Raw genomic sequence first — 16,080 nt, forward strand, 5'->3', positions numbered from 1 at the left:
CGTGAGCCAATGTTACCATAAATGCTTCCACTCTCCCTGATTTCATTTCGGAAATAAGGAAGGAAAGACGCAGTCACCACTGCTGGCTTGCCCACACGCCTCACCAGCTGCCCACAGCCCCCCCCCCCCATCCCCCCCATCGCTCCCTGTCTCCCATTAAGAAAAAGACGCTAAAAGTAAAGTTAATATTCCTGTAGGGACGGTGATGTGTTCAACGCTGCACAATTAAAAAGCCATTATTTCAGACCAAAGTCTCCAGCCAGCACCCACGCTTGAGCAAAGCACGTTCCGGGCCAAGCCCCCTTGTCCTCCTCTCCCTGGCGAAGTCCTGGAGGGGACGAGCCTCCGGGGCGGGAAGGAGGAGTGGGGGCGAGGACTCAGTGCCAGCGCCACATCCTCTGCCAAAGGCTTCGCAGGCACAGCAGTGTCCCAGTACTGTGCCCACCTTCCGTTTCCCCTCCCCGAGTCCCTCGTCCCGGTTCAGGCCGGACCCCGCTGGACTGATTTGGGGACCAATGAGGTGGCAGCGGCTGACGCGTGGATCCCGGTGAGGGTCGATTTCATTTCCAGGGGGAGAGGCCGCCGGGCGGGGGGCGGAGGAGAAGGAGGGAAGCGGGGGGCAAAAAGTAGGAGGGGAGGAGAGGAGAAGCCCAGCTGGGGAGACGCAAAGGCAGCAGAGGCGAACGAGCGAAAGGTGGAGAAGGAAGCGCAGGTTCGCGGACAGCGGCTGGCGGGTGGGGAGGCGGCGCGGGAGGGGCGTGGGCCGGCCGGGGAGGGTCGCCGTCAGGCGGGCGGAGCAGGGGCGCGCGGCCCGGTGGGGGGGGGGGGGGGCGCGCGGGGACGCGGGGCGCGCGGCGGCTCCGGCGGCCCCGGCGGTGTGGCCGCGCCCCCGTCCCCGGCGGTGTGCCCCGCGTCCCCCCGCGCCGGCTCCGCGCCCGGCCGCCCCGGGGCTGCCCCCGCCCGCGCGCGCCCGTTGGGGGGCCGGGGGAGCGGCGCCGGCGGCCCGGCCGCATTGTGACGTAGCGGGGCCGCGGCAGCGCCTCCGCCGCCCGCCCCGCTCCCGCTGCGGCGGTTCCTGCTCCCGCCGCCGCCGTCCACCGTGCGTCCGTCAGTCCGTCCGCGCTTCCGAGCCGCCGGCGCGCCGGGCGCCCCCGGTGAGTCCAGGTCCCCGGCGGGCGCGGCGGGGAGGCGGCGGGCGGCGGCGGCGGGCGGCTGAGCCTCTCCAAGTTTGCACCGGGAGACCCCGGCGGGTGTCGCCCCTGCTCCCCGCAGCCCCCGGGCCCCCTTTGTGCCTCAAGTCCCGGCGGCCGGGGCAGCGGCGGCGCCTCTGCAGAAAGGGTTTTGGGGGGGGGGGGGAGGAGGTCTCTATAGTAACGGCGGCGGCTACCGAGCGGCAGCTTTACTCAGGGGAAGGGGGGTGGGCAGACAGCCCCCGCCTCGGTTTCCAAAGGATTGTTCCTTCCCTTTGCCCGTTTCGTGTGGTTATTATCCTGGCTGCCACCTCGGAGGCAGGGATGGGCAGTGCCCCAGCGCCTGAAAGCCGAGATAACGAGGGGCGAAGTAACAGTAACAGCGACAGGACCCAATCACGATAATAATACACGCGAAAGGGGGGCGCCTGGGGTTGTGCCGCCCAGGGGAGCCCCGCGCGCATCCCCGGAGCTCCCTGGCTGCCCCGTCCAGCCGGGGCTGCGACCTGCCCCTCCGGCGCTGTCCTGCGTCCCGGGCTCGTCCGCGTCGATTTTAGCCGCGAATGTGCCTCGCTTGGCCTTCTCTCGTGGTGATGACTTTCATCTGCAGGTGGTAAGTGGGGTGAACTGGTATTTTGGCTATTGTCAAATGCCACGTTTTGTTTATTTCATTTTTACGAAAAGAAAAGAAGGGAAAATTATGAGCCGTTACTGGCAGCCATACAGTTTCCACAGGAAATACTAGCATTCTTTGAGGAACACGCTACTGCTTGCAGCAAAGAAAAGTCTTTAGGAAACAAAAAGGCAACGGCATTGTTGCTCATTTTCAATGGACCGCTAGGAGGGGGGGGGGGGCGGCGGGGACGTGTTGTTTTTTCCTGTGGGAACGTTGCTTTCCTTGGGAAAGTTAATTAAGGAAGCATTCCGGTCGGTGTCAGTTTTTCACTGGCTGGTGGCTGGGCCATCTCGCTCCTGTTGACTGTTACTGACAAGTGCCCATCAGAGACCCCGGAGGCAAGGAAGAACCCAGAGGAAGGGAGAGCCGGTGCAGGACAGGCCCGCCGCACACCACGTGCTGTGGAGCCCGGCCAGGGTGCAGTTTGCAAAATGAAATAAGGGCTGTCTGGGGAGGTTTATGAGGATTACATGTGTGCACAGTATGTCAGTTCTCCAAGGTGTCACTCTAAACACGTAATTTTCGAGCACCACTTTCCTTGCTGAATCTGCAGGAAGGCAAAAACCTATTTCTCTCATTATGGAGCAGACATCCCAGCGGGGAATGGGTTGAAATCTGTATTTCATTTGTACATATTGAAATTTTAAAAGGCAGAGAGAACAAGGTATAGGAAAGCGGTATGCTAATGTGTTCACCTCTGGGAGAAGATGTCTATTGGCCATTCCTGATGCATCTCAATGTTAATTTACACTCAGCCCGGTGAGAGTGGAAGGAGATCGCTTTAAGGGGTTCTTGAAGCTGTTTGAAGAAGGTGTGACGTTTTCTATCCATCACAGAAGTCTCTCATGTGAAGGCAGTTTCAACTGAAGATTACCCATAATCAAAAGGAAGGAGTCCCTAGGTCTAGAATCAGAAAAAAAAAAAAAAAAAAAAAAAAAAAAAGATGGTGCTTCTCTTAAGGATCTGTGGACATCTTAGTTAGAAAAAAAAAATTATTAAAAAACTAAGGGATATAACTTTGAATATAGATTTAATTTTCATGAGGAGAAGTTACAAGATAGTAGATTGGAAGTAACACTGCCTGTACTGATTTGACGTTTACTACGTATTGATGTCCAAAAGCAAGTGACCAGGGCAAATGAAGCTCTCCATGTACTATGTCACAGCCTTGCTAATTCCAGGCAGTTGTCCTGGTGCAGGTGTCTGTGGAAATGCAGAACAGAGGCCAAGAAACTTTGTGTGCGCCGTTGTTTTGGAAGGAAGTGGAGTAGTACTTTACTGCTCTTAGGAGGGAAACCCACACAAACATCTTATACAAACAAATGATCTTTGATATTATCACAGGAAGCCCGGAGCTGTTTCTCTTGCCAGATTTAAGGCATTACTTGTCAAAAGAGGAAATCTCCCAAGGAGCAGGTGCATCATTATAAGAAACACAAGGGAGATTCTCTTTTAAATGCAAAATCTAATTGAAAGGCAACAAGAGAATCAGTGACACTCTTCGAATAGAAACCTTGTTTTTGGCAGTCTGTCAGGTTACCGTTGCAAACCACATAGGAGAAATATGTGTCTTGGGAGAACAATAACATCCTGGTGAAAATCAAACAGTTGCTTCTGTGAAACTTTTACCTTTATATACTTGGTTCCTTGTGCACCTTTAAAAAAATATGTTTATTTATTTATTTGGAGGGAGAGAAAGTGTGAGCAGGGGAGAGGGCACAGAGAGGGAGAGAATTCCCAGCAGGCTCCACGCTCAGCGCAGAGCCCAGTGCGGGGCTTGATCCCATGACCGTGAGATCATGACCTCTGCAGAAATCAAAAGTTGGACTCTTAACCGACTGAGCCACCCGGGTGCCTCATTCTTGTGTACCTTTGATTGATGTGCAGGTTTAGTTACAAGAAATAATTTACTGAATATGGATCAGTAATGAATCGGTTACTACTATGATATAGACTTTGCATGATTTTGCACTTTATGTGGATAACTAGATTTCATAATTGGCTGTTTCCATCTTAGCTCTCTTTTAAGCTTTAAAAGTTAGTGACCAGGGCGGGGCGCCTGGGTGGCTCAGTCAGTTAAGCATCCAACTTTGGCTCAGGTCATGATCTCATGGTGCTTGAGTTCAAGCCCAGCGTCGGGCTCTGTGCTGTCAGCTCAAAGCCTGGAGCCTGCTTCAGATTCTCTGTCTCTCTCTCTCTGTCTGCCCCTCCCCTGATTGCGCTCTATTTCTCTCTCAAAAATAAACATTAAAAAAAAAAGTGACCAAAATATTTGTCCAAATGATGACTATGAATTGATAAGGCTGATGGCTGGGCCCCGAAATGCACTAGTTGATTCCTCTTTCTTGTGTATTCACTTTGTGCATTTGTGGCATATAAAAGTATAAAACACAGGAACTCTTCGCAAGGAATTTAGAAGGGAGGAAATAGGACACATGAAAAATGAATCATACAAAAGATGAAGAAAGATACTGTATGATTGAGCAACCAAAATGCTAAATAGTAAATGAAAAGGGATTCAAAGGAAAAAATGACCAAATCAGCTCAGATGTTTTTGTCACTTGTCCGTTGCTGCATAACCAGTCACCCCAAAAAGCATTTGCTTAAAGCAAATATTAAAGCTCATGGTTGTGTGGTGCATGGTTTGGACTGAGTTCAGCTGGATGGTTCTTCTGCTGATCTTGGTGGGGTTCCTTCAGGCATCTTCAGTCACCTGGTGGGTGAGCTGGTGGCAGGGTGATCTAGGAGGGCTTCAGTTACATCTGGCGGTTATCAGACTGTTAGCCAGGTTAACAGGCACCCAGGACGTCTACATCCCATGGACCAATTCGATTCAAATCACAAGGTCACCTTGGATTCAAGCAGTATAGAAAGATTCCACTTCTTTTTAAAAAATTTTTTTTTAATGTTTATTTATTTTTGAGAGAGACAGAGACAGAGCGTGAACAGGGGAGGTGCAGAGAGAGGGAGACACAGAATCTGAAATAGGCTCCAGGCTCCGAGCTGTCAGCACAGAGCCCGATGTGGGGCCCAAACCCACAAACTGTGAGATCATGACCTGAGCCGAAGTCGGACACTTAACTGACTGAACCACGCAGGCCCCCCAAGAAAGACTCCACTTCTAATGAGAGGTAGCTGCAAGAAATTGTAGCCTCCTTTTTTTTTCTTTCTTTCTTTCTTTTTTTTTTTTTTTTTTTTGCAATTTACATGTTTGAGGACACTCATTCTCGCAAATGTTTTCTGCTAAGGAGGAATGTACTGCAAGACCGTAGAGTTGAGTGAAGCCTGCTCGTAGGCACCCCAGAATTTAGGTTAGGGAATGTCCTGGACCTCATTGTCCTGTAGTCTTCGTTCTGTAAACCTTGGGAAGATGATGAGTAACGCAGTGACGGTAAAATGTTAGTCACAGCCTTCTGCCAGTGGCATCAGGATGGTTTAGAGATGGTAGGCTGGTGCCCACCGTTGGTGGGCAGTGAGGAAGGCTCTGGAAAAGGCAGAAGCAAAGAAAACAGAAAGGAAGGGATCATTCTGGGAGATTCTGTATTTTGGGATGGGGTGACTGATGACACGGCATTACTGAAAGCCTCTAGTCAAAATCATTCTGAGGTTAAAAAAAAAAAAAGCTTAAGTGGCTGAAAGAATGTGCCATTGTGAGAAATAGATCAATAAGTGATTTATTTGGGGGGGGGGAGGAGAAAAATTCAGTTTCAGAAAGGTGGATTAAAAGAGATAAATTGGATGTGAAAGTACTTTATCAGCTGCAGAGTATGCTCTGAATGGTTGCTATTGCTTCGCGCTTAAAGTGCAGCAACTTACATATGCTGGAGTTTCTCCCAAGTAAAGCAACGGAAAACAAAAGGGAACACGGAGGCTATCCCAAGGGTCAAAGGGAAGTCAGAAGAACCACTTTCCGGGTGGAAACAGAACTCCTCAAGGGGGCTGGGGAGTGGGGACTGATGGTCTTTCTCTGCAAGGCACAGCTGGAGGTCTGCCCTTGGACTTGGCATACCCACACAGAGAAAACCTTTGGTCTAGTTTGAATGGCAAGCACACTGCTTCACCCGGTGCGTTGATTGACAGGCCCGCTAAGACAGCACACGATGGGGAGTAGGTAGGCGCTTCCGCCGAGGAGAAGGCAGACCTGCCCTCAGAAGCGGGAATGGATCCCCCCGGGGTGGCCAAACCAGCCAATGCCCGCCAGGAATGAACACCCGCCAGACTTATTTGGACCTGGCCCCTGAGGAGCGGACAGGGCAGGAGGTGATGGTATAGGCATACTTACACAGAGACGAGGGTGCATCGGTAACAGTTAAACCCTTGCCAGTGTGGGGGTCTTTTCATGGAAGGAGAGTAAAGAAAGAAGGTCCGGGGGTTGTTTTATTGGAGGGGAGAGGAATTCACAACACATTCCACTCTTGTACCTAAGGGCTCTGTTGAGGTGCTGTGCAACCTGCCGTGTTTTATTGATGGCCAGTCTGAAATTCAGGTGGTGCCCTCACCATCAAGTGCAGCTGTGGGCCAGACAGGAACACCTGGCCTCTCTAACGTCACACAATTAGTCTGAACAGCACGCACAGCTGCTCGTTATGGAAGGGCTTGGATGGACCAGCTCAAATCCAAGCGTACGCTTTTATAGTTTCTTTTGTGCACGTCTAAGAACCCTGAAGATATTCAATAAATGTTAACTTAATGAGTGAATGTGCCATTATCTGGTGCAGTAACGTTTTCAAAAGCAGTCTGGTTTGGCTTTTCATTACTCACAGTAGAATTTGCTATAAAGTCCCTAAGTGTCTTTTTTAGATTCAAATGTTTTAAGGTACTATTGTCTCAGAAATGTAGGTTTTTTTTGTTTTGTTTTGTTTTGTTTTTATAATCCACCACTCACAAAAGTAGGCTTTTCTTTTTTGAAACACAATTTTCTTTACTTTGTCACGGCTCTTGGCTGCAAGTCACAGAAACCCAGCTTGTACTTACTCAACTAGGCAGGGGCATATATTGTCTCCCTATGGGAAAAGTTCAGGAAGGCTCCAATTCTGATTTCCTCTCTTCTTCCTGGTGGTACAATGGTCCGAAGCAGCTTCAAGTTTAACCCCTGCAGGGGAAGAGAATAATTTGGGATTAACTCTTAATTAATGGGCACATGCCCATGCCTGAACCAGCTCCTGTGGCCAGGGATCTGGAACATGGAATTCGACTTGACTTGGCCTTAATCATGTGCCCAGGCCTGGAGCCTTCATGAATGGAAGGAACAGTCTGTGGGCAGAGGCGAGACATGGGGAGGATGTGGGAACTTCATGAGGGGGTGGTGGGTAAAACCCTCCCAAAGTAAATAGCCTGAGAGCAAGCAAGGGGTGGTTCTTTAAAAAGAAACTATGGAGAAGAGAGCAAGGATCCTGTGCAAGCAAAAAGAACAGGTATATAAGGTATATCTACTCTTCCATCCATTTTCCCTGGAGGATGCATCATCTCTCTGCCCCCAAGCCATGAACCTGGGAATGAGCCTGATTTGACCTCTCATTGGGTCACTCACCAGGACCCCTGTCTCTGTCTCACTCTTTCCCCCGTTAGTTTAGAGGCCCCCCTCCCCCCGTTTCACCCTGCACAAGTACCCTCTGAGAATGCCACGTCCAGTCTCTCTGCTTCAACTCCATCCTCCTCACCGTGGCCAGGGTGCTCTTTCAAAGAACAAATAGATAAAATCGAATCAGGTAACTGCCTGAGAGCCATTCAGAACCTCACAGCCCTGGAGGAAAAGAGCAACCTCCTGATCTTGAATTCCCACAGTTTCTGGGTTCCCTGTGAGGTGGGCCCTGCCTCCCGTGGACACAGGAGGTTGGATGGGAGGGAGGTGTGTGCCGTGTGGCTTCTGCCCCCTGCCCACGTGACCCCCATGCTGTGCTGACCTCTGCCACTCGAAGGCCCCCAAAGGCTTCATTTTCTCTCATCTTCATGGGGTTTTTTCTGCCTGTGCTTTTGTCCCAGTGGGATGTTGTTTCTCCTTTCTTGACCTGATTTGACCTTGAACATTCACTCCTCCTTCCACACGCACCCCAAGTGTTGTTTCTCAGAGAAGCCTTTGCTTGAACACCAGGTCCTGCCCAGCCCCGCCCGGACCCACATCCTACTTTACCCTGTGGTGCCATATGTGTGACGTCCTGTCCCGTTGTGCTGTGACAGCTCCGAGGGGCTTTCTCATCTCTGTATCCCTGTGTCTAGTGCAGGGGTCCTCACAGCAAACATGCTGAAGAAGCTTTAGGGGAAGGAATGAAAAGGGTGTGCTGAGTCATTAACCTCCGTGATTTTCAAGATTTGTCCTGTTTCCTTTAACGTGATTCCTAAATTTGCATCCCTGAATGTTGGCCAGGAAAGCAGGGTCTCTTTGAAATCACCGTTCAGACACCTTTCTGCTGTTTTCCTGGCTCCGTGTAACGCTCGATGCCTACTTGGTCACTAACAGCTACCTCAAGGAAGAGGCTGAAAAATACCAGTGGCCCAAAGTCCGTCTCGAAGCTAAAATGTATGGCCCAGAGATCAGATGAGGAATACTTTTTTTTTCCCCCCTCTGCCATAAGAGAGGTTATTTAATAGTTAATATTTATGAGGCACTTACTCTGCGTTGGTTGCTTAACAGATGACTTACAATTATTTTCTTATTAATTCTCACAGCAGCCCTAGGAAGGAGCTATTACCATTATCTATCCTTTTCCTGCCTGGGAGGAAGCTTAAGATTTACAGAGTTAAGGTCCTTCTTCCTGGAGGTGGCCAAGCTGTCAGACCCTCATCTGGGTTGGTGAGGAGTAAAATCAAGCTTTGATTGGGCTCTTGCAATTCACCCAGTTACAATTTCGGTTCTCGTGGTTCTAAAACCGGGTGACCGCCTCCGAGGTATAAAACATGCCACCTGCCTCCCTTCGCCTTCAATTATGTCAAAAAGACTGTGGAGAAAGATGTATTTCGAGTGGTAAGGGCTCTGGCACCACAGAATGGAATTAAGATGGATGTCTGCCTTAGAAATTCCAGCCATATTCCTGTGCTTCTGCTGTTGCCAGATAATAAAGGGCCCATCTGCAGATTGTACTGCTGTGTATAAAACTCACGCCTCTTCAACAGCCAGAGTGAAGTCTTTGTCCTGAGGGTCCTTCAGAAAGTCCATAGATACGTAAAATATGCTAAACACTTTGGAAGTCACAGGAGCTCGGTGGGTTTTCACCGGTTTCCAGTCTGAGAGCCTTCTGGGGATCTGATGAAAGCTGAGGATACTTTCCTTAGAAAAAAAGTTTGGGGGCGCCTGGGTAGCTTAGTCGGTTAAGCATCTGACTTCAGCTCAGGTCATGATCTCGTGGTTCGTGAGTTAAGTTCCCCCGCATCAGGCTCTGTGCTGACAGCTCGGAGCCCGGAGCCTGCTTCGGATTCTGTGTCTCCCTGTCTCTCTCTGCCCCTCCCTCACTTGTGCTCTGTCTCTCTCTCAAAAATAAATAAACATTAAAAAAAAGAAAAAAAGATGTTCATACACACCACTGAGTCCAGGGGCTTCCAGAATATGTGGCAGCCCATTTGTGGATTTCCTGGGGTCCCACAGACTCCAGGTTAAAAACCTTGTGTAAGAGCTATAATCCAGGGGCGCCTGGGTGGCTCAGTGGGTTAAGCATCCAACTTTAGCTCAATGTGTGTTTTCGAGCCCCACATTGGGGTCTACAGTGACAGCACAGAGACCACTTCAGATCCTCTGTCTCCCTTTCTCTCTGCCTCTCCCCTGCTTCCATGCTCTCTCTCTCTCTCTCTCTCTCTCTCTCTCTCTCTCAAAAATAAAAACATTAAAAAAACAAAAAAAGCTGTTGGGGTGCCTGGGTGGCTCAGTCAGTTAAGAGTCCCACTTCGGCTCAGGTCATGATCTCGCAGTCAGTGAGTTCGAGCCCTGCGTCAGGCTCTGTGCTGACGCAGCTCAGAGCCTGGAGCCTGCTTCAGATTCTGTGTCTCCTCTCTCATGCTCATGCTCTGTCTTTCTCTGTTTCTCAAAGACGAATAAATGTTAAAAAAAATAAATTAAAAAAAAAAGCTGTAATCCAGAAGAAAAATAATGGCCATTGTTGAATATATACCACTTATTGACCATTTATTGAGTGCTTACCATGTGCCAGTCCTTTTTGAAAAGTACATTGTAGCTAACCAGCCCCCTAAGACCTGTGTTCCCAGCCCTGTTGTAAGCTGCGGAGAATGAGGGTCAGAGAAGGAGCTCAGTCTCCCAGCCACCAAGTGCTGAGAGTGGAGTCAAACCCCGCCGGGCGTCACTGTTATTTCATGCGGCGTCCGTGCTCGTTCCTCTCACCACGCTGGGCATGAGACTCGTGCCCGTGACCTTCCGAGCCTTTGTTCCCCCTTGACTTCCCTCACCTTGCAGCTTCCCTGGTGGCAGTGGGTCAGGCAGCCGCTTCTGCTGCAGCAACCTCTGGGGTTGTCTCCCGTGCAGGGGCCGACAAGGGCTGGAAGGTCTCGGCTCCTCTCCACCTTCGCCTGGGTTGACAGCTCGCACGCAGACCCCAGCGTCCGAGACGCAGATCGCTGCTGCTTGACCCTGCCTCAGTGAGCCCCTCGCTCTTTCCTGAGTGCAGCTTGCACCCTCAGAGTCATTAACCACACAGCAGCAACACTCAGCAGCAAAACTGGCTGCGGATTCTCCATTGGCACCCCTCACAGACCGTTACGGTGAGGTGCTGCTCTATGCCAGGCTCCTCTCGGAGCTGTGGTCACCACAGTGAGCTCACAGATGTGGTTCCTGAGCTCGTGGCATTTCCATCTCTTCTAGATCTACCCGGGAAGGGGGCTGGCAAAGAAAGAAAAGGCGATGTTTTCGGAAAGAGAAAGTCTAAAGGATTGATTCTCCTCCCTTCTCCGTTCTTTGCAGCTTTACATCTCTAGGCACAAGCGTGTCTGCTTCTCTAGCACTTTCATCCCTCCCCTGGGTTGTTGAGAGTGCTTTAGATTTCCAGAGACTTAGTAGGCAGAGTAAGGGGGACACAGGCGCATCAGTGCATCTCAGCCACCCCTTTTCAGATGAGGGGGCAGAGTGACCAAATGACTGGCCGGACGGGGTTGAAGGCAGGGCTAGCTAGCCGGTCTGGTGCCTGGCGGAGCATAGCCTAGTGTAAGCCACAGGCTGCTTCTAAGTTATTTGTGATGTGATTGTTGTCATTTTGGCTTTGATGTTGTGGTCTCTCTGCTGCAACTGAATCTGGCAGGCATGTACTACTCAGGAAGCACACGCACTGCCGGCCTCTGCCCATCTTTGCAGCCCCTGAGAGGCGCCCCTGTGTGCTCTTTTCTACACATTTCCTTCTCCCTGCCCCCCAGCTGCCCCCGAGACAGCCTCCCAGGTTCTCTAAGTGTCGTGTTGTGACTTCTTACACCACAACGGGCAGGTAGAGGGGTGCCTGGGTGGCTTTGGCAGTCTGGGACCCATGTCGGGCTCTGTGCTGAGGGCTTGGAGCCTGCTTCAAGTTCTCTGTTTCCTTCCCTCTCTGACTCTCCGCCACTCACACACATTCCCTCCTTCTCTCTCTTTCTCCAAAATAAATAAATAGATAAACGTTAAAAAAAAAAACAACTGGTGGACAGAAATAATAAGTCTGTGAATGTGAGCCACTTAATTAATTTCTCATTTTCTAGCAAGCACGTTAGGAAAAATAAGAGGAAACGGGTGGAATTAATTTCAGTCCTCTATTTTACTTAATGCAGTATATCCTGGATATTAGCATTTCCTCATGTAATATAAAAAAAAATTATTAACTACCTCCCTTTCGTTCTTGTTTTTCATACTTTTTGAAAGTTGGCATGTGTTTTGTTTTTAACTCAGACTCGAGCCACGCTTGTGATGGTTAGTAGCCACATGTGGCGTGTGGCTCCCATAGTGGACTCCAGGCTTGGACTCTGAGGAGGCAGTGGGAGTCCCAAGGGCAGACTCAGGGACGACTCCCTCTGTCTTCCCTCCACAGTGAGCCTGCGCCTCTGCTCTTATGCCTGTTGGATGGGGCTGGCTGCTCCCTACAACCTGGGCTCTTGAGGGTAGGGTTGCACCTGTCAACTTCCTGTCCCCAATGTGGAATGCGGCATTTAGTAGGCCCGCAGCTGGCATTCAGTGCATTGGGAATTCATTAATGAACGAGGAAAGATTATGCGTAACACCAGGAGCAGCCGGGATTGGTATGTGGGGCCTTGTCTCGCAGCACTCACTTTGCCTGTCAGCTCCCGGCTCTGGCCAGTGCCACAGAACTGCATTTGAGTCCCACCGCATGGCCAGGAAGCCTCGACCCTGGATTGGGGTGTTCCTAGCCTCAAACTGTTCTGAGGTTCCCCATGTCGTGTTCAGCTTTAGGCTTTGCCTCTTCCAATATTGACGATTAGAGGAATTTAGGCACAGTCCAGTATATTGAAACTTCATGGTCTTATTTAACAGGATAAAAGAGAAAGAAATCCCAAACAAGCAGGATAGACCAAACACAAAAAAAGGCCCATCTGCCCTCCAGAACATGAAATAAGCAGGGGAGGAATAGCTGTGTCAGGGAGCTGTCTCTGTTGCCAGTGGTTTTAGAGACCTCACCACTCCCTGGAGAAAATGGGAGATTGATATCCTGAGTAAATTAGCATTTGCACATACAGCATTTAAATTTTGCAAGTGCTTCTAACCCACTAATGGGCACGTTTGTCCCCTTTACCCCTAATGGTGAATGTCACTTAAAAGAACTCATACAACCAAGTTTCAAAGATTGGCACTCCCATAAAGCCATACCAACCACATACTCAAATAAATGCACAGTTTGCAAATGGAAGAAACTGTCACTGTACGATCTGTTAGGTCCTATAAACATTGTAAGGGATCCTTGTCTCAGAGAAGACTCTGGGCGTCTCAGGCCCGCTTAAAGAGTGCTTTGAAATAGTAAATGGAATCAGGCCTAACCTCTGTTTTACCATTGATGACCAGTGTCAGCCTGGAAAGCTCATTGACCCGCTTGGGGTTTTTGTTTCTCGGAACGCACATGGGGAAAAGTGAATCCTGCTGTCACACGCTATGAGGGGGTAGGGAATGAATGAAGCCTAGAAAATGTTTGAACAATTCTTCGGGAAAGCTATTTGGAAACGTTTGAAGACAAGGTAGCTTGCCAGTATTTTTGCAAAGTAAATTCTAAAAAGATAAAAAAAAAAACAAACAGCCAAAAAACCCACATAGCCTGCATCCTGTAGTAGATAACTAAGCACTAGCCACGTTTAAGTCATTTGAAGATCCCTTCTTTAATAAGTCAAGGATGGTTCGAGACAGACAAAGCTTTACATCCATTGGCTCCAGTTGTGAGAATGCTGCTTTCATACGAGTCTCTTACAAAGGCTCTCGTGCCTTTCTGTGACCGTAATAGACTTTGTCCAACATGACGGCTCTGGTGTGCTGTGTTGGTGTAATTGAAAACCTATAAAAGGGCTGAGAGCTACTTTTGAATTGGCTCAGTGCACTTGGACTGGATCTGTCAAAGTGGTGAAAGGTTTAAAGGAATTTTCATAAATGAGGTCTCCAAGCTGTGTTTTAACCATCGAATTCCAATGAACTCCAAAGCCTGTGAACTCGGAGCATAGCGCCTCAGAGAAGAGCAGTCATATCAAGATGGAAATAAATGATTCATTTTCATTCCCCGAGTTCTGCAGACATAAGCACACTTAACTGCTGATCATCATAATTTAGCAGTACTGTTGTGCACTAAAAATACAATTTAAAAGTCTAATCTTTAATTAAATTGAGTACTCACAGATTAACATGGTTACAAATCTTGGGAGCTGGATATAGTACAATGTTTACTCATGTTGCTAGGAAATAGCAGGGCTCTTTTTAAGTTACAGATTGATTTGGTAAGTAGAGGGATATGGGCTCCTCCCAGCAAGGGCTTGATGGCTTCTCCTCAGTTTCTGTTTCATAATGTATGTAAATGACTGTCACAGAGCAGAAATCCTGCACACTCAGAGCTTTGGTTGGCGACAGAAAGCACAGGTGTGTGCACCTGAGTAAACATTTGGAAGATGACTGAAAGGGCGATTTTTACCTTGAGCCCCTTGCATGAAATAAACATCATCAAGTGTTCAGGTTTTTAACAAAATGAATTTTTCCATTTGGTAGAATTATCTATCAGGAAAATAGATTGTTCTTCAAAATATAATCACCACGAGGCTAATTGATGGTTTTGCCTTCTTGCCATTTGTGGGAAACTGTGAAATTAGTATAGAAATTTGATACGGGTTGATGGTTTTCCAGAATCATTAAAACTTCCATGTAGGAAATCAACTCTGCTATTCTTTTTCCCCCCTTTCCCTCCCTTTGGCAAACCTCGCCGCATGACACATTGTACAATAGTTTTTAAAAATGCAAAGCTAATGCTTGCACAGCATGAAAGGGAGCTGCCGTGCCAGCGCACTCGCCTTGTCCCTGAAAAAGACGAAAGATTTCTATGTGCTATTTCAGTTAGGATCAGGCGGCAAAGAGTGGCCTCCTCAAGCTCCAAAGTAGAACTGAGAAAAAACCCACAGGGGCAAATTACTATTTGATCTCTTTGAGTCAGGCCCCTATATGTGGAGCTGGCGTTTCCAAGCGGAGGCTCTTAGGAAGAGATGGAAACATATTAGAATACTGGATTGTCTCCAGGAACAACGTCAGGGTTAGGATGCTTATTACAGGGTTTTTATCCTGTATCCAAGCTCCGAACAGTGTGGGGAGAAGTAAAGGAGGGTGCCACTGAGGGGCAGGATCACGACTGCACTCCCAGATGTGTGCCCGTGACCTCTCTTGGTAATTAACACACTTTTAACTTCCCTCTGGGTAATAATTGACTCATTAGTGCAGAAAGCAGTTGTTAATTTTGGGTAAGAATTGTTTTCTGGGGCACTTGGGTGGCTTAGCCAGTTCCAGTCTGACTCTTGATTTCGGCTCAGGTCATGATCTCACTGTTTGTGGGTTCGAACCCCACATCAGGCTCTGTGCTGACAGTGTGGAGCCCACTCTGAATTCTCTCTCTCTCTCTCTCTCTCACTCTCTCTCCCCCCTCCCCTACTTTCTCTGTCTCTCTTTCTCACTCTCTCTCTCTTTCTCTCTCTCTCTCAGAAATAAAATAAATAAACTTAAAAAACATTTTATAAAAAAAATTGTTTTCTCAGTCTGTGCATGTACCTTGTGTAGTCCCAAGTATATACTATATGATTGATATATTGTAACTGAATAAATGAATCCTTCAACATGTCTTGAAAGTCACTGTACAAACATAAGACCTAAGGCTTAGTCCATTGCAGTAAATAGAGTTGAAGGCCTTGTCTTCTCAAAAGATATCACCATGCTCCCTGTGTTATATGTGCTCAGAACATCCTTCCAAGGCAGGATACTATCAAGTGGGCAAAATTCGATGTGATGGAAAGTTTCACTACCGAGCCTCTAGTTGGAATAGGTTATGGAATTGTAAGAGGTGAGAGACCTACTATTACAGAACTTTTCTTGCAAGAGAGGAATTTGAGGATTTGGAGATGGAAAGGTGAGATAAAACTAAAACACAGATTACAAATTTCTTGGGGGTGGTAATTACCTCCATCATACTCACCGTCTCCTCCAAACACCCCACAGCATGCTTATTAAATGGTGTGGCATAAAGACGGTGGATAGGAGGGGTGTCTGGGTGGCTCAGTTGGTTAAGCACAGACTTCAGCTCAGGTCATGATCTCACAGTTTGTGGTTTCGAGCCCCACGTCGGGCTCTGTGCTGACAGCTCAGAGCCTGGAGCCTGCTTCAGGTTCTGTGTCTCCCTCTCTCTCTGCCCCTCCCTCGCTCACTCTCTCAAAAATAAATAAACATTAAAAAAAATAGATAGTGAATAGGAGGCAGAATACCATACTGGTTATGAGCTTGAGCTTGAACCTCAGAGCAAGTCTTGCCTCAGTCTCTTACTGTGTGTGTTCTCACATACGTACTGAACCTCTTGATACTTTGATCTCATTTCTTCTTTTACTAACAGATATTTATTGATAACCTCATTTATTCAAGGTAATTTTTGGATGCTTGGGATAACTGGGAATAGTAGATACCAGGTTCGCTCTCTTTATCTACCTGCTTTGTGCGCTGAGATGTTTGGACTGAATCAGGAGGCTCCTTTGTTCTCTGACTTCTGATTGGATTTGGTCGGTGGGAGGCATCATCAG

At 48.6% G+C, this 16,080-nt stretch overlaps 1 protein-coding gene across 3 annotated transcripts in view; it reads left to right on the forward strand.

Moving 5' to 3' along the window:
* The first annotated feature begins 203 nt into the window (after positions 1-203).
* The window catches only part of LOC122486728 (synuclein alpha interacting protein), a 161,612-nt gene continuing 145,735 nt past the window's right edge, over positions 204-16,080 (forward strand). Inside the window, exon 1 of one of the 3 annotated variants that reach the window (XM_043586244.1) lies at positions 204-547. The gene's annotated coding sequence lies outside the window, so the exon portion shown is untranslated. Of the gene's footprint in view, positions 548-1,030; positions 1,155-16,080 lie in introns of those variants that run through there. The other 2 variants (XM_043586235.1, XM_043586251.1) reach the window with 2 other exon arrangements.

This window comes from Prionailurus bengalensis, chromosome A1 (genome assembly GCF_016509475.1).
Source record: "Prionailurus bengalensis isolate Pbe53 chromosome A1, Fcat_Pben_1.1_paternal_pri, whole genome shotgun sequence".
Lineage (NCBI taxonomy): Eukaryota > Metazoa > Chordata > Mammalia > Carnivora > Felidae > Prionailurus > Prionailurus bengalensis.